This window comes from Aptenodytes patagonicus, chromosome 1, assembly GCF_965638725.1.
Source record: "Aptenodytes patagonicus chromosome 1, bAptPat1.pri.cur, whole genome shotgun sequence".
Taxonomy (NCBI): Eukaryota; Metazoa; Chordata; class Aves; order Sphenisciformes; family Spheniscidae; genus Aptenodytes; species Aptenodytes patagonicus.
This window is the reverse complement of record NC_134949.1, coordinates 7,962,784-7,987,053: the sequence shown is the minus strand read 5'-3', so window position 1 is coordinate 7,987,053 and position 24,270 is coordinate 7,962,784. Positions and strand designations below refer to the sequence as shown.

Genomic DNA, 24,270 nt, shown 5'->3' with positions numbered 1-24,270 from the left:
CTGGTGAGGCCGCACCTCGAATACTGTGTTCAGTTTTGGGCCCCTCACTACAAGAAGGACGTTGAGGTGCTGGAGTGTGTCCAGAGAAGGGCAACGAGGCTGGTGAGGGGTCTGGAGAACAAGTCTTATGAGGAGAGGCTGAGGGAACTGGGGTTGTTTAGCCTGGAGAAAAGGAGGCTGAGGGGAGACCTCATCGCTCTCTACAACTACCTGACAGGAGGTTGTAGCGAGGTGGGTGTTGGTCTCTTCTCCCAAGTAACAAGCGATAGGACGAGAGGAAATGGCCTCAAGTTGCGGCAGGGGAGGTTTAGATTGGATGTGAGGAAAAATTTCTTTACTGGAAGAGTGGTGAAACATTGGACCAGGCTGCGCAGGGAAGTGGTTGAGTCCCCATCCCTGGAGGTATTTAAAAGGCGTGTAGATGCGGCGCTTAGGGACATGGTTTAGTGGGCATGGTGGTGTTGGGTTGACGGTTGGACTCGATGATCTTAGAGGTCTTTTCCAACCTTAATGATTCTATGATTCTATGAAACCTTATGCCATCAGTAGGACTCACCTACCTAACTTGAGTTAGGAACATGCATTAGCAGGGATGCTCTAAGAGGAATAGGAATAAACATCTGCTTTAGTGCTTTGCTAAATCACAGCCGTTTAGTAGTGACTCTCAAACTGTGCCATGCACACCACTGCTGGCTAAACACTTTTGCTACATGACAGACTTGCATTAATTCCCCAGCTTCACAGTGTTCCTCAGAGCAGCCTCCGCTGCTGTGTGCTAGTCCCCTTCCCAGTGTGCTCTAGTAGGAAAGCTTTTCCTTTTCCTTTCAGAAAAGACATAAAAACTTTCCTAGAGATACAAAAGAGACTCAGGTAAAATTGAGTTGTCCAGTCCTGCAGGCCATACACACAAAAGTGCCCCTATAAAGATCATGACTTTGAAATCTACTTTTTGCACATCTCGCTGTTCATGTCAGACATGGCTCCAGAGACAGAGTTATATTATGTTTTTCTCTGTCAGACATCCTTAATTGCCAGGTAATACATGACAGGCCAAGGGCCAAATCTATAGCATATCAAGAAATTCTCAGATTCCCTGGATTTCATGCCCACTAAGAATCCATTTTTTTGGTACTTAGGTTTGAGAGAGCAGCCTTCCATATGTGACTGTTATATGTTGACAGGCAGCTTCATGGGAGCCATATGACTGTTCAAAAGAGAGGGGAGAAGGGAAGGTGTTAGTGAAAATGAGGGAGGAGATCAGCATATACCGTTTGAGTGAGCAATCTCAAGGATGGAGGAATGAAAGGGGAGATCTTCTGAATACATTTTGTGAACATTGTCTCAATGTAGTACTTTCCTACAGCTCAGGATACCCAACAGCATCTGTCACCTTATGTAAGTATATCTATGTGCGTATGTCAGATCTAAATGACATGGTTAAACACCAGCAGCCATTAATAGCTTGACCTCATTGTTTCTTCCAAGGTGAATACCCAAAGAAGAAATGTCTGAATGACATTGGAAATGAAAAAAATATTAGTACATCAAGTTTGGTGCTTTCAAGTCATGAGAAAAAAACGAGAATGCCTAGTCCTCACAGCTATGCTGATGGCACCATATTTCCTCTCTTCAGCTGAAACAAAGAAATCCCAATCATTTCAAAGCCCATTAATGAGATCAGAAAATAATCCTCAGTGGATGTCAAAAAAAAAAGGAAAAAACCCTCTCTGATGATTTGTTAGGATTCACAAGTTTGCTTCAAGAGGCCGTAACTCTGGACTTACTTAAGCCCTGTGAAAAGTAGTTCTTACATGCATATGTGAAGACAATGACACTGTGGTGATAATAAATTTTTTTGATTACATAAAAATTATTTTGCGGTAACATAAATAAATGTGACTGTGTAATAAATAGCACCATTCTCATGGGAGTATTTGTATGGACATTCACATCCACATGTGCAGTAATGTAAATGTTGAAGAAACTACTAAAACTTATTATTGCTATTTTCAAGTCTTCACCAGCCAAATTTCAAAATTCTAAGTAAAGCTCCGGAAGAACCAATTCTTTAGCACAAAGTCTACACAGAATTTGCCTGAATACAAATCTAGTTGACAATGAACAGATTTAAACTTTATGTCAGAAGGCTGTAACGCAAGCACACAGGTTTTGCCAGATGTATAACATTCATTTTATATTATCCATCTACACCAATATGTATGTGCATACACCGTATGTTATGAAATTTGCAGATACCCACTGACTTCAAGGGAATTAGGAGCAGACCCACTTCTTACCTGCTTGGGATACCCAATCTTATCAGAGACCCAGAAAACATCAAACTCAAAACCTTCTATTTAAGATTTCTGTTACAAAAGCAGAATGTTAAAACTCCTGCAGATCACTTAAATTGCCTTAAAGTGTTATAAAACCTACAAGCCTTAAAAAGGCCATTTGCCCTAATTGTGTCTAAAGTGCACTACAATTAGCAGAAAGATCCATATCTCCTCCTGTATCCTAGGTATCCTAGGAGCAGATTACACAAGTTAGAATAAGCTCAACAAACACAGCTCAGTAACAATAAATCAGGACAAATTTTGGTTTCAGAAAAGTCCATTGTAATTAAGGACAGTCTATTTTCTGAAGTCAGTGGAGCTTTTCACATTCTTACCTTTTGGCACACGTTCACACGCCTCACCTCAAAACTGAAGCACGTTTCTGATTTCAAAGAAGTTGCTCCCGCCTTAGTGGCACCAGGTAAAGGTGGAGTTTACTAAGCAGAGCCATTAATAACTCCACGGCACGGTACTTCATCAAGTTCTTCCATATTATCAATATTTTTTGTGTCTCCTTTCTTAAGAAAGCTTGCTGATTGTAATTATAACTGGCGTTTGGATGCTGACTGTAACAGTGACCCTACCAGCACTTTTTCCCCTTGAATATGGCAAATTCAACTCCTTTTGAAGTTGTTCTATTATTCTCACTACAGTTTCTTTATTATGTACATAGTGCCGCTAAAATTAACAGATATTTATGAGATAAGGTGCAACCTATTCTTGTTTAGGACAGCAAAAAATAACTCATATTCTGTGGAATAAGAGAGTTAATATTAAAAAAGAATTTGAGGTCAAAATGGGAACCCTTTGAGCCCTTTTTGGTCACAAACTCTGCTCAGGGGAGCATATCAGTGCACCTGGGCACAGTAAGGGCACACTCTGAACTAGATGTTTGGGTTGTACTTGAGTGAAGAAGAAGAAGAGAGGAAGGAAAGGAGACATGGAAGGAAGGCAGGCTCCAAATTCAGACTTTTAATTTGAGTGTAAAACATGCAGCATATGGTCAGGCTGGCAGAAAAGCCTGACTGTGGCCACCGAAACAGACTGCAGTGTAGTGCCAGCGGGAGCGCAGTGCCAAGTCCTGCTCCCACTGCCAGGCCCCAAAAGGTCCCCATTAGACACTGCATACAGCCCCCACATCAAAGCAAAGGGTTTGCAGAGATACCAGCCATATGGGGGTGCAGGCAAGAGCTTAGCCCTGAAAGCAAACTGCTCCCATTGACTGCCATAAATATTTTCTGTTTAAAAAGCCAAGCACACTGCCCTGATGGTAGTGATCCTTATCAGCTAAATTCCCTTCCTGCTATCAGACTCATGAGGAGATCAGAGTGAGATCTGTGGTAATTAAAAATTAAGAAGACCAAATTAGTTAAGCACATTCCCGACCATCAAGAAGTAATGGAGTGATTCAGAGCATCCCGGTTTCGCTGAGGGAGGCTCTCTGCCCTCCATGCCCCCCAGCACAACACTCCCTGCCTCCATGTATGTACCTTACCTCCAAAACAGTAGCGGGAGGATGCCTGGAGGGGACATGTTAAACGTGAAGCAGAGGAAAGCCACACAGAGTAGCTTTAGATGTAATAAATATTGCCTTTTTCCTACCCAAGATCCTTGCTGCACTTTTAATTTGTCTCTTTGCAGGATCCCTTGCAACCATGATGTGCCGGTGTCAAAAACATGACTCATCTCTGACCAAATACAAGCATGAGAGAGGTGGCCAAGCTGTCTGGCGTGGCCATACCGTGGCCATGGAGGCAGCCCAACCCCATGGGGTGAGCCTTGAGGTACCACACCGCTCTGAATGGCAAAACGCAGGCTGACACCCTGATGTGGGGCCTGATAGTGGTGACAGCCGCAGCCCTTTGGGGCAAGGAGATCAGAAAAAAGGAGGGGAGTGAAATATAGAAAGGGGCATGTTGTCCCAGTGCATTGCAAGTGAGCTACTGTGCTGCAGAGCTGCTCCTGCACCTTCCCTCCCGCATCTGTGGTCACTGCATCGCAGAACCTCCTACAGCATCACAAACGTCTGTCATGTGAGGTTCCTTCTTTCTTCCTACCTCCCACCTGGATGGTAAAGATGTTGTGGGGAGGGTGGCAGGAGGGGAAGGTGGTCTTATCACGCTGCTCTGTGCTCAGGACAACATAAAGTAAAAAAACCCTTCATCTAATACCCAGGTCATACAGCAGTCAAAATATGACAGTCCTTTCTATGCTGAATCCCATGACTAATTCTCAGAGGACTGTGTCTCCTCTACAGGTAAACTTTGCCGATTAAGTTTTTGAAGACCCAAAAGGGATAAATCCTGACGTTTCGGAGACTACAGCCATTTTGGGGAATGCTGGCAGTTACTCTCAGCAGGTCACAGTCAGCTGTGCTTTGCAGGTCAGCATGCACTTCAAAATGCAGCAGAGCACAGAGATACCCAACCTAATTTTAAATGGGTTCATTTGAATGAAAAGCAGTAAAACACAACATCCTGAAAATGAGCACATCTCAAGACACCAACTGAGCTTCAGTGCCACAGTTAGATTGCTCCAGATATGTGAAGCACCTGAGCTAATACATTTTTAGCAATCTCAAGTGTCTTTCCACTCCACTGGAGACCATAGTCTAGACACGTTTACAGAGATGATTGGAGATATTTAACATATTGTTATACCGTCTTTCAAATTCCTAGTTCAGGGACAATTTAAAAAGAATGACTGCTGAGCATTTGGAAGTGGGAGAGGTTGGTGCAGTAGTCTCAGGATCCAAAATTAATGACATCCTGCAAGTCACTTCTGTTTTCAGAGAGCAGTAAAGATCAATAGCAAATATTCTCAAGCGGTAGGCATTTCTGAATAGATGAAAACAACTGCATCATGAAGTCAGCAGCAGTGCCAGATGTGTTCCAAAAAAACCCACGTTCTCACCCAGATTCCTCCATATCCAGTGTCCTAACTGCCACCACGAACCACTGAGGGCTCTGCCAACCTCAAGGAGACAAAAAAGCCCTAAGAGCTCATGCCGCTATACAACTGAAACACTTTTTTAAGAGCAGAGGCATAGTTGGCTCAGCTGTATCTCAGGACTAGTAGGTACCAACCAAAACTTCTGAAGATAACAGGTCTCCAAAGCTGGAAATCATCCTGTCTGTGGTGATTGTACTGTGGTCCCCAGCTCTGCAGCTTGAAGGATTGAAAGAGATACCTAAGGGAGTCCAGGACTCTACCTGTGTAGAGGTAGCCCAGGATGAGCCCCAGTGTCAGGATGCTCTGGTGTAGGGTAGGATCTACAAGATGTAGCACAATCTGAATAAGTTTGTAGAATGACCAGAGAGACTCATCTCAAAGGATATGACATACTTATAGTATTTCTTGGTAGGCTTCAGGATAAAATAACTCCAGACCTATGAGAAAAGGAAGGCATCCCATGGAGTCATTAATTACTTGGTGAAATGCGTATGCAATCCCTGGCCAAGTCTGTATCACAAATCTCACTCTGTACCTGATCCACTGAGAACGTGCATTGTAGCAGCCCTAAATACAGAACCTTTCATTTTCCTGAGGCTATAGCAATTTGTGGTTTTAGTATAAGACATCCTTGATCCAGCTCCTGTGTTGTCAGATGAGACAGAAGCCACCAGCTCAGAGAATACGACAAATCAGTGAGGAGATGTCTATCTATCAGCATTTTCAGTACAACTCATCAACAATAGACCCCCATGTGCAAACTCTGAAGAGCTGGAGGGCACATAATATTCAAACGCTGCCTCTCCCAGTATATCGCACCCATTGAAGAATGGACTGTCAGCCAAACTCTATGCTGGTTCAAATATTTTGCAGTAAAAACCACCACATTAGCTAAGCCAAATGGGAGGGGTGTTCCCTACACATTCCTGCAGTAATTAACTGCTGTTGACAGGTTCATGTTTCCAGCCTGAAAGATTGGTTGTTCTTAAAGCAAAAGGTGAAAGACTAAGAGATGAGAAACCTAAAATGACTTTTGCCATCAGAATATAGCCAGACATCTCCTGAAGCCAGATAACTTACTACAGACAGAAAAAAAAGGCAGAACTACATTAACACCACTGCACTCCCAAGAGCCAAGAGAGACGAGATCTGAAGGGCTCAGTAAAATGTCAGATATCCAATTGCTTCTCACAAACCAGCTGAACTGCCATGGCACTTGACAGCAACACAACAAGGAGGAGAGGCAACTGAGATGAGTTTTCCAGTGTATTTAACAGAATCCTGTACTTTGGTGTATAATATCACAGCCAATCTACTCAGCAAATTTTTCGCCTTGTCTAGCAGGGGGTCAGATATGGAGAAGCCAGAGATTAATCTATTGTTATAAAACAGTTGAATTTGTTATTGTTATAAACCAGTTGTCCTGGTTTCAGCAGGGATAGAGTTCATTTCCTTCCTAGTAGCTGGTACAGTGCTGTGTTTTGGATTTAGCATGAGAATAATGTTGATAACACACCAATGTTTTAGTTGTTGCTAGGTAGTGTTTACACTAGTCAAGGACTTTTCAGCTTCCCATGCTCTGCCGACTGAGAAGGCTGGAGGGGCACAAGAATTTGGGAGGGGGCACAGCCAGGACAGCTGACCCCAACTGGCCACAGGGACATTCCATACCATGTGACATCATGCTCAGCATATAAAGCTGGGGGAAGAAGAAGAAAGGGGGGGACATTTGGAGTGATGGCGTTTGTCTTCCCAAGTCACCGTTAGGCGTGATGGAGCCCTGCTTTCCTGGAGATGGCTGAACACCTGCCTGCCCATGGGAAGGAGTGAATTAATTCCTTGTTTTGCTTTGCTTGTGTGCGCGGCTTTTGCTTTACCTATTAAACTGTCTTTATCTCAACCCATGAGTTTTCCCCCTTTTACCCTTCCAATTCTCTCCCCCATCCCGCTGCAGGGGGAGTGAGCGAGCAGCTGTGTGGGGCTTAGTTGCCAGCTGGAGTTAAACCACGACACATTGGAACTGACTTAAGACCAGAAAGACAGACAAATAAGAGGAGATGAAGAGGGAAGTGCACCATTTGTCGAAATCTGTAGCAGAAAGTTGAGGAGAATGTAGCGTTCCTGGACCTTAAACCATTTATCACAAGGTTTAAGAAGAAATAATGTATATCAGAAAAAAAATGCTATACCTAGGTACTCCAGAGTACACCAAAAGTGGTTGTGCAGCAGAAGAAATAACACTGTCTGCTCCTTTATAGTACAGACAGCAAAAAGTAACAGGCTTGAAGTACAAGGGCGATTCAACAGCAGAAAAAGCTGTAACAAAACAAAATAGATGAGCAAATATCTGGGGATCTTGTGGGCTCTTCATCACCGGAGGTCCCTGAAAACAGTCCAGCCAAACATCAGCCATGAATGACAAAGTCATTGCTACTATAGCTATTTGGGCTGGGGGATGAATTGTGGGATCACCTGAGGTACTTCCCAGCTCTATATTTCTGTAATTGAAAAACACATCCTAAGGATATACAGAGATTCCACATTTAAAACCTCAGAAACTAAACCCAAATACACAGAATGACACAGGCAGCTTCTCAAATGATGCTTGCAAGCAGTCAGAAATCTTCCAGTGGCCAACACTGCTACAGAAAACATTTATGTGCTTTATGCTGGAACATATGCTGTAAAGAAATGAACAATAAACCTTTACAGGGGAAGAGTCAGAAGTGAATAAAATCTCATCTTTCCTACACTAGAACTGAAAGGACATTGCCATTGTTCATCCTGCTTGTCAGATACAATAATTTATACCCCCCCGGTACAAATTATTGAGAAAGTAAAGCACTGCTAGGATCTTTTGTGAAGCGAATTGCTAGAGCAAGGAAGTGTGATGGGAAAGAGCATTCAGCTTGGGAAGCTACAGAACAGTGAGGGAATAGTTCAAATGTATTTGCAGAACAGCAGTTCGCTTATGTCCCAGATGCAAAGAAGTGTTTTAACATTAAAAAAAAAAGCAGGACCAAGTGATATGAGAACACTCCAAGTTGTTAAAAATAAATACATAAATAAATAAAATGCAAAAGCTTCATCGTGAAAATAACTCAGGCGAATAAGACATTTACCATTACTTAATTAGCTAAATAATGCAGGTAATGAGAATGTGGACAGTATGCAAATATAATTTGGCCACTCCTGGTCACCATTTTGGCCAATACAGCTACAAATGAACTGGAGAGCTGCAGAACTTAAAGAGTATGGCAGCTGAAGACAAGCAACCACATCTCTTCAAGGGGTGTTGTAATAGACGTGGCTTGTCTGTGAATTAGCATATAAGGGTACCTGTAGCAGATACTGAGTTATACAACTACACTGCAAAGACAATCCCTGCTCCACAGCTCCAAGAGACAAGAAGAAGGATTGGAGAGGAAGGACTAACTCAGGGACACTCAGGACATCAGTGACAGAGCTAAGAAGCCACACAAGGGTAAACAGCACAAACAGCTAGTAACGGTCTGTAAAATGAAAAGTGCCGACATACTGCATTCCTTCCCTTTCACCGGGTCGGGTAGTCCAGAGCACTCCACCGACGGATTCGGGACAGCCACCCTCCATCTGGAGCCACTGCTGTCACATTCTGTGTACTCGAAGTGGTAATCTGTCTGCAAGCAATTACAAAGAGTTTCAGTTTCATCATAACATTTGCATATTAAGCTCATTAATCAAGACTGGGATTAGCAAACCCGGTTATAATTAAACCAGAAAGGAAGTAGCTGGCGTAGAACATACTGTGCAGCACTCTCACTGCTTTGATGATCACCATGTGCCATCACAGAGCAAGCACAAAGCACATTGGATGCTGTGCAGCACAAATGCTAAGGCAGAGGGTGAGATTTGCAAAAGCACTTGAGAGACTGGACACAGATTCCACTAGAATTTTTTTTCCAGTCTCTCAGAGCAGGATTGATCCCAAACTTCTGGCTGTCATGATACCTAATCTACAGCAGCCAACCAGGCTTCCTCTTTGGTCAATGGAGCAAGCCATACCCAGAGCACAAGCCACCCCATGTTAGGTTGGATGTCTAAGATGGATAGGATGAATCACCTTCTGCAAGTGCCTTTCCCTCTTCATCGATTTCAGAGGGAGCCCAGCCAAATTAGGGGAGATAAACACAGTATTGTGATACCTCTGAAAATGCCATCCAAGGTCAGCTCTGAGGAGTACCTCAAGGCAGAATGATGGTGTGAGGGGAGATCAGCCCTATGGTCTCTGTGACTGAGATAAGCCCTGAGAAGTCTAAGTGAAAAGCAGCATTAGCTAGGAAAGAATATTAGCTATTTATCTTATTAATAATATTGATTCAGATCCCACATACAATCTCGACTCACATCTAGTTACATTTTTAGCTTTGTCTTTGCAGCTTTGTTTCCAAATTCATAGCCCAAAATTTTACTATTAAAATAAACCTCAGCAACATCTCATTCTTGAACCAGCTTGGTATCAAGAGAGAGTTTAGGTGAAGCTGGCAGAATTGGTGCATAACTTTCTTCAGAGGGAACAGACCTATATTAAAATGACACACACTGGCAAGCTCCATGAGGTGTCTCCACATGGGCAAGGCCACCTCCAGCTCCCTTTGCAGTCAATAAAGGGAAAACATTGACCATATGCCTATTTTAGACACCTGCTGCAAGGGGGACGAAGAGATAACACATGTCCTAGAAACACTTCTTTCTCTCCACTGGCTACAGAGGGAGACCAGCCACTTGGTTTGGATGGAGACTTCTCCATTTCCTCAGGGGAACCCTACCTCCAACATGGCACAGCCCTGCATGGCCCATAAAAATAACACAAAATATCGTGGGACTGAGGAAAACGGGATCAGAGTTTTAGCCACAGGCTCGAAGTTTATGCAGCTTTAGGGCAGACCGGTGTGGTGGATCCATAAAGTTTGGTTGGTTCCTTTCAATTTAGCTGGCTTCTCCTGGCAGGACTGGCCATGAACCAAGGAGCGGGAAGGCAGTGGTCATGTCCGCAGCCCAAGGCACAAGCAGAAGAGCTCCTTAGCTGGCGTAGCTCACTCTCACTAAGGCGAAACCCACCCATGAGGCAGCATAAATCTGTCTTCCTAAAGATCTGTGCCACCATGACTGCAGACATCAGTCCCTAAGCTACGCTACCCTAGGAGGAGGTACTCTGTGCACACAAGGATTATTTTGGGGGCAATCTTTTCCTGCTCCTTCTATGACCCCTTGCAGTGCCGACATCCCACATAATGGAGCAGAAGAAGGGGGATCAGGTGAATAAGGGTTGGTCTATGCTGGCTCTGGTATAGACCTGCAAATATTCAGCTGACTCACAAGAGAAGACTTGCAATTCTCCTCATTTACTTATAGAAAAACAAACAATACTGACTTTAATATTTCTCCTACTGTTACCATAGCTCTCCAGAGATATTCAGATGTTAATAAAGTTCTACCCAAACAACATTAAAGCCTTTGCTATTTTGCATCGAAGTGCAAATAATATTCTGATTTCTCTGGAATTAATATTTTCATGGTTCAATAAATGTCTTTGTGGCTCAACGTATGGTTTAGAAACCTAACTAACAGCACAGCAGAAAGGAAAACTATTTGTCTCAAAAATAAATCAAGGCATAAGAAGACACTATCAAACCCAGAGCCACACATGAAATACGTTATACCACACTCTCAATTCTACAAATATACTCAATTAAAATATGCATTTTCCACCTTTCATCTCATTATACAATCTTCAAGGAACAGCAAAAAACATCCTTAATCATACCAATCTTGGTATGAAATCTGCCTATAAAGCAACCAGAATACATAAATAACATATCTGTAATAGATCCATCTCATAGTTCATATCACATAGGAAAAAAAATGATCTATTCAATTAAATATGCAAGACTGGAGTGAAGCAAAGAAAAGGATATTGAAAAGCTCTGAATCTGACTCATGTTCAGATCTCTTTTCTATTTCATATCAGGTCAAAAAAATTATAGAGAGCAGTTTGGTGTCAACAATCCAGGTTGCTCCCAGGAGGGTTTGCCACCCTCTCAAAATACACTTCAGGGATGTCTAGCCAGCATGCAATCCTTCTGCAGCCAGAGGGGGTCTCAGAAGTGGTGCAGCTGGGAGGGACACACCGTGCAGTGCAGAAACATCCCCTCTAATGCTTGTCTGCCTGTCAACTATCTGACTATCACTGGCGATTCAAAACTCAGGACAGTGACTAAAATTATAAAGAAAAAAGGGTTTCTGCTCTCCTTCCAAGTTCAGGCAGAGGAGTCAGGTCTCCATCTCTCCTCTTCCATCTCTCCATGGAAACCTCTCCAGCTTTAACCAGTCAGATGAGGTTTCTGGAGAGATGGACCCAAGATATATCCTTCCTTTTGACCACCCCATCCCTGTGTGCAGCTAGCCGTGTCCACAGAGGAGTCCCAAGACTCACAAGGAAGGTTGTACAGCAGAACTAGAGTTATTACATGGTCTCTTTCCATTACTTTTTCCTCCACTGTCCTCAGTTCCCTTATGGAAGAGGGGGATTTTTTTGTTTGTTTTCTATCTGACCTTTAACTCAACTTTATGTATGAAAACCATTCCATGGACTTGGTTGTTCCTCTGGTAATTGACTGCAATGAAGACTCTGCAAATTAATTTCCGCCCTTCGTCATACATGCTCAGCTCCAAAGGTCTCTGCCACCTACCAACACTTCCATCTTAGAATCACAGAATCACACAATCACAGAATGGTTTGGGTTCGAAGGGACTTTAAAGATCATCTAGTTCCAACCCCGTGCCATGGGCAGGGACATCTTGCACTAGATCAGGTTGCTCAAAGCCCCGTCCAGCCTGGCCTTGAACACTCCCACAGAGGGGGCATCCACAGGTCCTCTGGGCAACCTGTTCCAGTGTCTCACCACCCTCACAGTAAAGAATTTCTTCCTAATATCTAATCTAAATCTATCCTCTTTCAGTTTAAAACTGTTAACCTTCATCCTATGACTACACTCCCTGATAAAGAGTCCCTCCCCATCTTTCTTGTAGGCCCCCTTTAAGTACTGGAAGGCTGCTATGAGGTGTCCCCGGAGCCTTCTCTTCTCTAGGCTAAACAAGCCCAACTCTCTCAGCCTGTCCTCATAGGGGAGGTGCTCCAGCCCCCTGATCATCTTCGTGGCCCTCCTCTGGACCCGCTTGAGCAGGTCCATGTCCTTCTTATGCTGGGGCCCCAGAGCTGAACACAGTACTCCTGGTGGGGTCTCACCAGAGCAGAGCAGAGGGACAGAATCACCTCCCTCAACCTGCTGGCCACGCTGCTTGTGATGCAGCCCAGGATACGATTGGCCTTCTGGGCTGCGAGCGCACATTGCCAGCTCATAGTCAGCTTGTCATCCACCAGTACCCCCAAGTCCTTCTCGACAGGGCTGCTCTCAATCCCTTCAATCCCTCAGCCTGTATCTGTGTTTGGGATTGCCCCAACCCAGGTGCAGGACCTTACACTTGGCCTTGTTGAACTTCATGAGGTTCACATGGGCTCACCTCTCTAGCCTGTCAAGGTCCCTCTGGATGGCATCCCTTCTCTCTAGAGTATCAACCGCACCACTCAGCTTGGTGTCATCTGCAAACTTGCTGACAGTGGGCTCAATCCCACCATCCATGTGCCCGACAAAGATGTTAAATAATACTGGTCCCAATACAGACCCCTGAAGCACACCACTCATCACTGGTCTCCACCCGGACATTGAACCGTTGACCACAACTCTTTGAGCGCAACCATCCAGACAATTGCTTATCCACCAAGTGGTCCACCCATCAAATCCATGTCTCTCCATTTTAGAGACAAGGATGTTGTGTGGGACAGTATCAAATGCTTTGCACAAGTCCAGGTAGATCACGTCAGCCGTTCTTCCCTTATCCACCAATGATGTAACTCCGTCGTAGAAGGCCACCAAATTTGTCAGACACGATTTGCCCTTAGTCAAGCCATGTTGGCCGTCATCAATCACCTCTCTGTTTTCCATGTGCCTTAGCATAGTTTCCAGGAGGATCTGCTCCATGATCCTCCCAGGCACAGAGGTGAGACTGACTGGCCTGTAGTTCCCCGGGTCTTCCTTTTTTCTCTTTTTAAAAATGGGGGTTATGTTTCCCCTTTTCCAGTCAGTGGGAACTTCACCAGTCTGCCATGACTTTTCAAATACGATGGATAGTGGCTTAACAACTTCATCCGCCAGTTCCTTCAGGACCCACGGATGGATCTCATTGGGTCCCATGGACTTGTGCACCTTCAGGTGCCTTAGATGGTCTCGAACCTGATCTTCTCCTACAGTGGGCAGTTCTTTATTCTCCTAGCACCTGCCTTTAGATTCTGTGAATTGGGTGGCGTGGCTAGAGCACTTGCCGGTGAAGACCAAGGCAAAAAAAGTTGTTGAGTACCTGAGCCTTCTCCATGTCAGTTGTAGCCAGGTCTCCCATTTAGCTCATCAAGGGGGGTACAGTTTCTTTCATCTTCCTTTGTTGTCCTAGGTACCTGAAGAAACCCTTCTTGTTATTTTTTGTGTCCCTAGCCAAGTTCAGCTCCAGCTGTGCCTTGGCTTTCCTATGCTGTACTGTACTGTATTGTACTATACTATACTATTTTATAGTTCTTCTCCCCTATACTATAGTTTTACCTAGAAACAACCACTGAGGGCCCAGCTGTATCTTACTTTTATAACCAGAATATATTCGCGTTGCATCACAGGCATGACAGCAGCTCACATCTTCGGCTGCACCACTGGCCAGCTTTAAATTAACCAGCTTGGCTACTTACAGTGGGTGAATATGCATGAACCAGAGCATGAAGCTCTGGTTCAGCTAAATGATCCAGCATCTCAAGCTGGTTTAGCAGCCATGGTGACACTGTCCTCAGCACAGGGCATAGGTCAGGTCCACTCCTATGAGCTGAAAGCACACCTTGACTGCAGCACCAACACCTTCAGAGCACACGTGATGTATGCAGGCACTGAAAATCACCCATTAACACCAGCTTAGCGGGCTCAGCACTTCTAATCTGCCTCAGCAATTTGAACTTCCAAATATAGAAGGCTGACAGAGGAGTCTCCTAAGCACTGTGGGACTTTGCTTCTCACTGAAAAATGCCATTGCATTATGTTGGGATTTCTTCTCCTCCCTGATGGAGAAATTTCTTCACCCACCAGTTCTCTGAAATGAATTTCATGGCAAATCCATTGCCAGATGGGATAAAAGGAAGATGAGAGAAAATGTGGGCCCTCTCTGGAACGAAACGGGAGACCTGGTCAGCTGGGATACAGAGAAGGCAGAGGTACTCAATGGTTCTTTTGCCTCGGTCTTCACCGGCAAGTCCTCGAGCCTCACTGCACAAGACGCAGAAGGCAAAGGCAGGGACGGGCAGAATGAATAGCTGCCCACTGTGGGAGAAGATCAGGTTCGAGACCATCTAAGGCACCTGAAGGTGCACAAGTCCATGGGGACCTGATGAGATCCATCTGCGGGTCCTGAAGGAACTGGCGGATGAAGTTGCTAAGCCACTACCCATCGTATTTGAGAAGTCGTGGCAGTCCAGTGAAGTTCTCACTGACTGGACAAAGGGGAACCATAACCCCCATTTTTAAAAAGGGAAAAAAGGAAGACCCGGGGAACTACAGGCCAGTCAGTCTCACCTCTGTGCCTGGGAGGATCATGGAACAGATCCTCCTGGAAACTATGCTAAGGCACATGGAGGACAGGGAGGTGATTCGAGACAGCCAGCATGGCTTCACCAAGGGCAAGTCCTGCCTGACTAACCTAGTGGCCTTCTATGATGGAGTGACTACATCAGTGGACATGGGAAGGGCTACAGATGTCATCTCTCTGGACCTCTGTAAGGCCTTTGACACGGCCACCCACAACATCCTTCTCTCTAAACTGGAGAGGTATGGATTTGATGGGTGGACTGTACAGTGGGTGGTGAATTGGTTAGATGGTCACATCCAGGGGGTAGTGGTCAACGGCTCAATGTCCAGATAGAGATTGGTGACGAGTGGCATCCCGCAGGGGTCCGTATTGGGACCGGTACTGTTTAATATCATCATCAATGACATAGACAGTGGGATCGAGTGCACCCTCAGCAAGTTTGCAGATGACACCAAGCTGAGTGGTGCGGTTGACACGCCTGAGGGACAGGATGCCATCCAGAGGGACCTGGACAAGCTGGAGAAGTGGGTCTGTGTGAGCCTCATGAGGATCAACAAGGCCAAGTGCAAAGTCCTGCACCTGGGTCGGGGCAACCCCCGGTATCACTACAGGCTGGGGGATGAAGGGATTGAGAGCAGCCCTGCTGAGAAGGACTTGGGGATGGATGGGTGGATGAAAAGCTGGACATGAGCCAGCAATGTGCACTCGCAGCCCAGAAGGCCAATTGTATCCTGGGCTGCATCACAAGCAGCGTGGCCAGCAGGTCGAGGGAGGGGATTCTGCCCCTCTACTCTGCTCTGCTCTGGTGAGACCCCACCTGGAGCACTGCGTCCAGCTCTAGAGCCCTCAGCATAAGAAAGACACGGACCTGTTGGAGCGGGTCCAGGAAAGGGCCACGAAAATGGTCAGGGGGATGGAACACCTCTCCTATGAGGAAAGGCTGAGAGAGTTGGGGTTGTTCAGCCTAGAGAAGAGAAGGCTTCAGGGAGATCTTCTTGCAGCCTATCAGTACTTAAAGGGGGCTTATAAAAAAGATGGCGGCAAACTTTTTAGCAGGGCCTGTTGCGACAGGACAAGGGGGAATGGCTTTAAACTAAAGGGGGGTAGATTTAGACTAGATAGAAGGAAGACATTTTTTATGCTGAGGGTGGTGAAACACTGGCCCAGGTTGCCCAGAGAGGTGGTGGATGCCCCATCCCTGGAAACATTCAAGGTCAGGTTGGACGGGGCTCTGAGCAACCGGATCTAGTTGAAGATGTCCCTGCCCACGGCAGGGGGGTTGGACTAGATGACCTTTAGAGGTCCCTTCCAACCCAAACTATTCTATGATTCTACGATTCTATGATTCTATGTTATCCTTTGCCAGCTATTACTCTGTTTTTGCTTTCAATGTTTTTTCCCCACTATCATCCAGATATATAGTTACTTTAAATTTGGCCATGGGCCTGTTTTAATTTTAACTGTAATTCTGACTCTGTTTTATTACTTTTCTGGGCTTGGCTTTAATGTTCTAAACATGTCCCTCCCCCAGTTCAGCTGTTATTTCCTATAACATTTCCTATTCTATTGCTCATAATTCCTAGGCTTTGGCAAAACTGGTTTGCATTTCAGACCCAAAGAGTAGGTTTCCATAGGAAAGTGTCTCTTGGGAAAAAATGAACAACACCCCATATAGGGTTAAGCTTAAAAAAAAGCAATTTTCTAAATGGAAAATTGATGCTGTTCCAAGAAGCTGCTCAGAATCCATGTGTAGTCCTCAGCATTAAATTTCAAATGAAAGGTTAATAGTAACCTGAAAAATGCTGCCAAAAATAGGCAAGTGTGTTTGGTTTGCCCTGTGATGAATTTTGCTTTATTGTTCTTGGAGAATTAGTGAAATCACATCTGCACTACCATGCAAAGCTGTTATAAGAAACTCTCTGACGTACGTACGCTCTGTTTGAAGGACACCATGTACAAAAAAGATGCCCTCATGCATGCACATGCCATGGAAGAGGTGGTGCACTGGTCACAGCTCTGCCGGGGGGAGAAAAAAATGACAGAATTTGTCCAGCGTCCTATGTTCAAAAAGCATTGATATGGGATCGATGATGTGGGCCTGCCACCCTCGCACACGTCCTGTGCAAAACTCCAGCAGACATCTCCTGGCTCCCTGGGGGCACCTGCACCTCCTGCCCTGCAGCCCTTCTCCAGCTCCCAGCCCACCATGAGCCGGCTGAGCAACACTTCAGTGAGGCATGTCCCCCCCAGTGTGTCCTCCAACTCCGCTGCCCCTCTTCTCATACAATCCTTGGCTTGACTTTAAGTGGCACCGAGTGCTTCTCCTTGCCCAGGTCCCCAGACCCAGTGCATGTAGTGTTAGATGTCTCCAGTGTAGACCTCTACATCTGAGCTAGTCATCTCACAGTCCTTTACAACAGTTGTCAGATACAGGCATTTCCACGGCACAGTTCCTCTCATCTTAAAGTAAATACCTGTTTCAGGGCATTTCTGAAACTCTAGATGTATTGGTTTCCTCTCCATTGACTGGTGAGCTTTCTCCCAGATGACCCCCTGTAGAACTGAGCTTTCTCCATGACAAAGAGCAACACCCACTTCAGTGCCCTATTTTTCTGCACCAATCTTTTCATTCCCTCCTTTCAGCTAGATGGGAGATGTCCTGTAGCCCTTCTCACCTAACTAGAACTGAAGGGCAGAGAGGGCACAAGGCCTTACAACCAGTTCTTAATGCACTGAACACTTGATCTGGGCAGAAAACAATGAATGAAGCCCAGGAGCAATAAACATTTACCATACCTGTTGTGAAATATAATAGCGAGGGTCTCTTGCAATTTAACAGTTTGCTCTGCTCATGTTGTTTTCCAACCACAGACATCACTGAGCCAAAAAAAAAAAAAAAAAGAAAAAAACCTTCTACCCTACCTGCCACAATATTACTAAAGAACAACTCTCAAGAGATCTGTCACTTATTCCTTCCCTGAACTTGCACTGCTTGTTCCACTGATACTTATGCTTAACCCGATTAACTGCACACAATGCTATTAAAAGATATTGTTTGCCAAAAGGGGCATCCATAATCTTTACAGACCCATGTGCTATCTATATTTACACGTGTAACCGGGATTAGCTGTGTATTTATTAAAAAAAAAAAAAGACCCACACACAAATAAAAGCCTCTTTAAGGAAAGAATGAATACAGGAAGAGATAAGAAGGGGGTCCAACCAACCCCACTGAGCACTCTTGTGATCCCCCCAGACTAATCACACTGAAAAGGAGACAACGCTTTCACTTCCCTGGTACACCAAAACGTAATATCCCAAAAGGCGGCAGATGTAGAAACATGGCAGTCTCTCTGCACGGCTGTGTTCCCCCATGACTGGTCTCTATAGCATTAGCACACTCAGGGACTACGCTTTCAACACTTGGAGACTACTCCAGTGCTTTCAAGGGCTGCCTATCAGTCATTTCTCCTAGTTCAGGCTTTGAAAGAGGAGATGCAAGTTCCCATTTCTTATTAGTTTCGGGCTTCTAGCCCATCCTCCTCTTTTACTGCACTCATTATTTCTAATTATATCCTCTGGCATCAGTAAATATTCCTGCTTCCCCTCTGTGCTCCTATCATCCCCAGCCCATGAGTGAGCAGCAGACCTGTCCATCAGCAGGGATCTGTCACATCACTCATTCAGACCTAATGCCCAGCTCTACACTTCTCCTGAACATGAACATATTCCTCTTTAATCTCCTTTGAAATTACTTATATTAGTGCTTTTCAGCTGAAAACTTGAGCTGGGCTTTCAATTATTTCCATCCTTATTCCTAAATCCCCAAATTCCTAAAGACATTTATGTGTATTCTGGTGCATTTCTCTTTCCGGGCTCCTAATTCATTTGCAGCTTTTTTGGCAGTGAGAAACCCAGCCCTAATTGCATTACTTAGAACCCCACAAGGCAGCTGCATATATTCAAACTTTCTGAAAATCAGGCTATTTGCATGTTGAGCCTAATTCAAGCACCAGGTTTCAACCACCAGAAGCTAAGGCTGAAACACTGCCAAAGCCATCTGCAAATTAAAGATGAACTGAAGAGGTTTACTGAATGTAAGCCAAAATTCAGCAAAAATATATCATCAATATTTGTGAGGAATCAGAATAAATTACATTTTAGGTAAGTTTTTATATAACTTGTTTAAACATAATTTCCAGGTTTCTAACCCAAATGTATTAAAATAAATGTCTAGTCCTAGGCCAGTGAGCAGTGACCTGCACTGGACAGATCTCTGCAGAATGATGGGGTAAGTTCAGAGAGCCATGAGCAGGTCCGTCAGCAGGAGGAGGACAGAGACAACCCTTATCAATGTTTAGAAACAAACAGCTGATAGAAAAGTGTTTGGATGAATATTGTGTCCCAGTGGAAATGAGAAAGGTACTGAGCTCTCATACCAACCAGGACAAAGGGCTTCCTTTGCCCTTGGTCAGCATACTGCAGCATGGGATGATGGTCAGTGGAGAGAGGATGAGCACATCTCAGACGTCCAGAGCAGGGCATATGAACTCTACTCATTTCTCCCTCCAGAGCTGGAGGAGCTAGCTAGCCTAGTTTGGACACACATGTTTCTACACAAGCATCTGAGGTTAGGTGGGACAACTCCTTCCCTGTGTACCTCTTCACACAGCTGTGGCGTGCTGGGCTGCCATTTCAGTTTTGAATGCATTGGTGCAGCCTCTGAACAGCTCCTAGTCCAAGAGGCACCCACCTCTTAACTGAGCCTCCCAGAGATGCTTGTCATAGAAATAACGTGTTATTACTGTGGCAGAGTTTGAAAGTAAGAGATAGCAGGGCTAGAACGGCACTTCAGAAGCCATTGAGTCCATCTTCTTGTCCCCCATACCTAAACCATTCCTGAAAGAGTTTGCCTAACCTCTTAGAAAATCCCCAGTGATGGATGATACCCTGAAGAAGCAGATACCCTGCTTCCCAGGGTAAAGTTCATAGTTATCGGCTAGACAAAATGATGCTAATGTGCATGGACCATTCATCAGGCAGCTAATGAAGCAGTTATCATCATCAAGGAAGCTGAGCACAAGAGCTAGGAGAAATACCTGGGGGTGAAGGGTTCATTTGTTGAAAAGAGCAGCCCATTTCAACACATAAACAGATTCAGAGAGCAGGCTGGCACCAAAGGCAGGCTGTGTCCTTCCAAGAAACTGCATTTACTATACTATACACTTACTGTTCATTTACTATACGGTTTGTTAAGGACAGTGCTTTCCCATGTAACACAACATCACCTGCATGAAACTTCACGGCTGTGCTCTGAGCAGTGTCTTCTCTTGGCCTTCAGCCACCCTCACTCTGGCTGAAATCAGTGGAGATTTCACCAGCCTCACTGGGCACCGGATGGGCTCAGACACAATCATCTTTCAGCAGAGCCGGTGTGCTTTTTCATTCTGACATTTCTTCAGCCTTTGCCAAATCCCTTTCAGCAGCAGTCCAGTGATGACTAGGAGAGTTTTTATTATCATTATCTTGTTTATCCTTTCAGTGACCATTTTCAGTCTGAAAAGGTCAGGTCAGCCCAGCCAGCAGCCCCTTGACTGTGAGAAATTTATTTTTCTTTTAAATAAAACTTCACAAACAAGCTACATGCAGCACTAGCCAGCCATCTCTGAAAGTGTCTGGGATTATTTATTTTTGCAACCTAAAAAGACAAGTAGTTCTTAGTAAAACAGTGGCTCTTTCATCCAGGGCCTCATCTGTTACCCAGCTAAGTCAATAAAAGATATCCATTGACTTCAAAGGACAACAGGATGAGCCACAGTCAACCAGCTCATTTACTTATCACCCTGAGTATTAAATAACAGGCAATGGGCATTGCCATCCTTGCAAGTAAAACTCTAGAGAAAGTAAAGACCTTTCTACCTTTTAAGATCATCCCATTGAATTTAATGGATGGAGATACCAAATACAGAATTCTACAGGATGGTGCAAAATGGCCCTCAAAAAGATTATTTTCAGCCAGACAAACTGTATCCGTGGAGGTGTCTCCAGTGATGGCTTAATAAGTTTATAAGGTGTATAGGGCAGTTTGCCTGCTCTAACCCACGTTTTTCCTCTTCCCTTGTGTCAGCACTACAGCTTAGAAGAACCTGATCCATCATAAAGTCTTTTTTTTTCACTAGTTTTTAGCCAGAACAGCTCCCTGATCCGGTTCATCGCAAGCTGTGTGAGCGCTGCTGTAGACACAGAGGAGAAAGTGTCAATGAGTGGCCCAGGTGGAAAGATGGAGAGCGGAAGAAGAGCAGGGAATGGGACTGACCTAATGGCCAAACAAACTTAGACTGGGTTAAAGTGATGGTGAAAGTAGACCTTGATCCTGATGTCTCCTCTCCCAGCTTTCACAGCTGTGTTATTCAAGGGTTTGAGTCTCTCTCAGGCACCACAGAACAGTTTAATGAATATGGAAATTAAAACAGTCTCTAGGGATACACATCTCCACAGCCACTCAACAGAATTTCCAAATGCATATTCTGGTTCATAGCAACAAAACCTTACAAGTCTTCAGCAAAGAGAGATTTTTTAATGCCAATCAGGCCATAAAAATAGAGAGTTAAAGACTAAACTTTGTGTTCTAACTACACCTTTGGTGAAATGCTGCCTCCTGTTTTAATACTTCCCCCACCACCACATTACATAAAGCAACTTGCAGGAAAACCATCAGCAAGAAATTCAGACATGATGATACATGCTTGCATGGTATCTTAAGCCCTAAAATACTTTCTTCCTAAAGGAGAAAGTAGGAGTTAAACCCTCCCATCCTGCTCCATTACCTCCCCTTGACTTGGGTAATTTGGAGATGTAGGAGTGAGGGCTGTAGACACATCTCAGATAAAGTACGTGAGATGGAAGTAGTAAATGGCACCTTGTAAAAATGGTGGGAGATCTCAAATCCCTAAGCAAACAGGAGGATTAGGGCTCTTTTATAATGCATAGGCAGGTTAGTTTGGACCCAGAGGCACAAGTCCTCCTCCTTGGTCAACTGCTGGCTTGCTGTGGAGTCTCAAAGAAGTCTTCACTCACCTGCCTAAAAGTATAATCTCATTCTGCACACCTGGAGATGATACACTTCTGTGCAGGTTATTTTGGGAACCAGTCAATTTTTGAGTGTCTTACCTAAAATCAAATTATGAGACAAGTCAGGAGTGGAATCCAGAAGCTGAGTCCTTAAACAGATAATACTTCTTACTCTACAGGCAAAGGGCAAAGCCACAAAACAGATCTAAATTAACTAATGTAATTCCACAGCATTTCACCCACTGTCTGCATAGCTTCAGAAGAATGAAAGGCTTGGAGCACTTATTTTCTTTACATTTGAGACTCTGTAATAGGCCACTAACAGGAGTCTCAAATACGATGCTTGTGTCAGGATAGAGCTTGTAAAAACAACAGGTTAATAACCTGTCACTGTGGCTCTGACGGGTCATTCCATGTATGAGAGCCGCCAAACACCCACCAGAAAGAGGGCATAAGCTGTCAAATAGTATAGCACAGAAAGCAGCAGAAGTTTCCCCCTGTTTCTCCACCAACACATCCCTGTCATCACCTGATACAAGAAGTCTCCTCTCTAGGCTGAAGGGATATTCCTGCAATCATTCGCTTTTGGGCTCCACTGCCCAGGACTATGAAAAACGGTGCTGGTTTAATACCTTTGGAGTATGTTGGTTTTAGAATAGGATGGCAGTCAAATAAGAGTGGTTCAAGGATCAGGAAAAATGTTTCAACACAGCTCCCAGGTGGGACCTGCTGACGGAGGACTAGATTGAGGAGTTCCACCTTCTCATCAGAAAACTTTTTATAATATCCATCCCTGTATCTCCTACAATGTCACCAGACTTCTTAGCTGAAAGTTAACTGCCTCAAGGGTGACACAACTTTCTCAGGTCACAAATAAATTTAAATGATGGAATGAAACTGTCATGTTTCTAACAGCAAGGATAGAAAAGAAATGAGAGACACACGTTCAATACCCAGAGCTTCCGCTGCAAGGAAAATCTGCTAGACGTGATCAATTAATTCGTTGTAGTAAAGAGCACTGTAACCTGCTATCGATCATTTTTGTCCTGTGCTTTGTATCAGATGGATTTCTAATATATGCACGTCTGAAAGGAATATTACTCAGTGAGTCTTTCAATTAGCTTTTTTAACTACAAATCATGTGATAATTTTATTAACAAGTCAGGGACACGTTAACGATCTGATGACATTTCATTTATGACTGTTGTCTAGGTAGGGCCTCCAAGGTGCACTAAATACAAACAAATAAAAAGCAGTCATCTTTAACTAGTGTGTGGGCACATATGCACCTGCAAGTGCCTTTTCATACGCACACACAAAAACTCACACAAGGATAATTCTGTCATCATTTAAGCCACAGGCTCCATCTCTCCTCGGCTGATAAAATTTGGTAGAGCTCCACTGTCTCCAGCAGAGCTACATTGATTTATACCCACAGAGGCTCAAGCTTCTTGTTTATCTTTTAACAGAAAGACTAAAGGTCGTTAAAGGTAACACATAGGTCTCAGGTGAAATTTGGTGTATCTCACTGCTGTTCCATGAGACACCCCCCCAGCTGTGCAGCCAGAACTACAACTTTTTGTCTCTGCTTTCAAACCTTTCCAGCAATGACAGCTAATTAGGCGCAGCAGAATTAACTTTCATCTTCCACCTGTGTGCCGGTGGTGACTAATTGCATTCACAGAACGAGTCAGAAAGCAATTCCAAGCATGCCAGTAAATCCCACCATAGACCAGCGTGAGGAGACTCTATAAGGAGCCAGACAGGATGGGATTGACCTCGCCAGGACATGGATGGCAAGGACGACAGAGCAGGATCTTGATGTCTTTCCCTATCTTGGAATTAAAAAAATGCTCTGAGAAAGTGCTCCTTTCACGATGCAACATCTCACTGCAGTTGGGGCACTGGGCACAAACGCTGCTCTCTTCCAGGGTCCCATCATGGTTCCTCAGGGTCTATGGCATGGGCATGTCAAGGCAGTGCCCACAGTGCTCCGAAGGAGGGTTGTAGCTAACTTCTGCCTTCTCTGCTTGCTCACACCCACTGAAACGCCGTGGCAAAGTCCATAGCTGGATTTTGTCCCGGGATCCAACAAACCCATTTCCCTTATCCACTCTCTCCCCAGATGCTTTTATGTTGTGTTACATATCACTGAAGTGCTGGTGCTCTGGGAGGAATATTGACGTTAAACATA

At 44.6% G+C, this 24,270-nt stretch overlaps 1 protein-coding gene across 2 annotated transcripts in view; it reads right to left on the bottom strand.

The window, feature by feature from the left end:
• ELAPOR2 (endosome-lysosome associated apoptosis and autophagy regulator family member 2) overlaps positions 1-24,270 on the bottom strand; it is a 110,019-nt gene that overhangs the window by 44,212 nt on the left and 41,537 nt on the right. For both annotated transcript variants that reach the window (XM_076358040.1, XM_076358126.1), the window contains exon 2: positions 8,827-8,947. The gene's annotated coding sequence lies outside the window, so the exon portion shown is untranslated. The remainder of the gene's footprint in view (positions 1-8,826; positions 8,948-24,270) is intronic.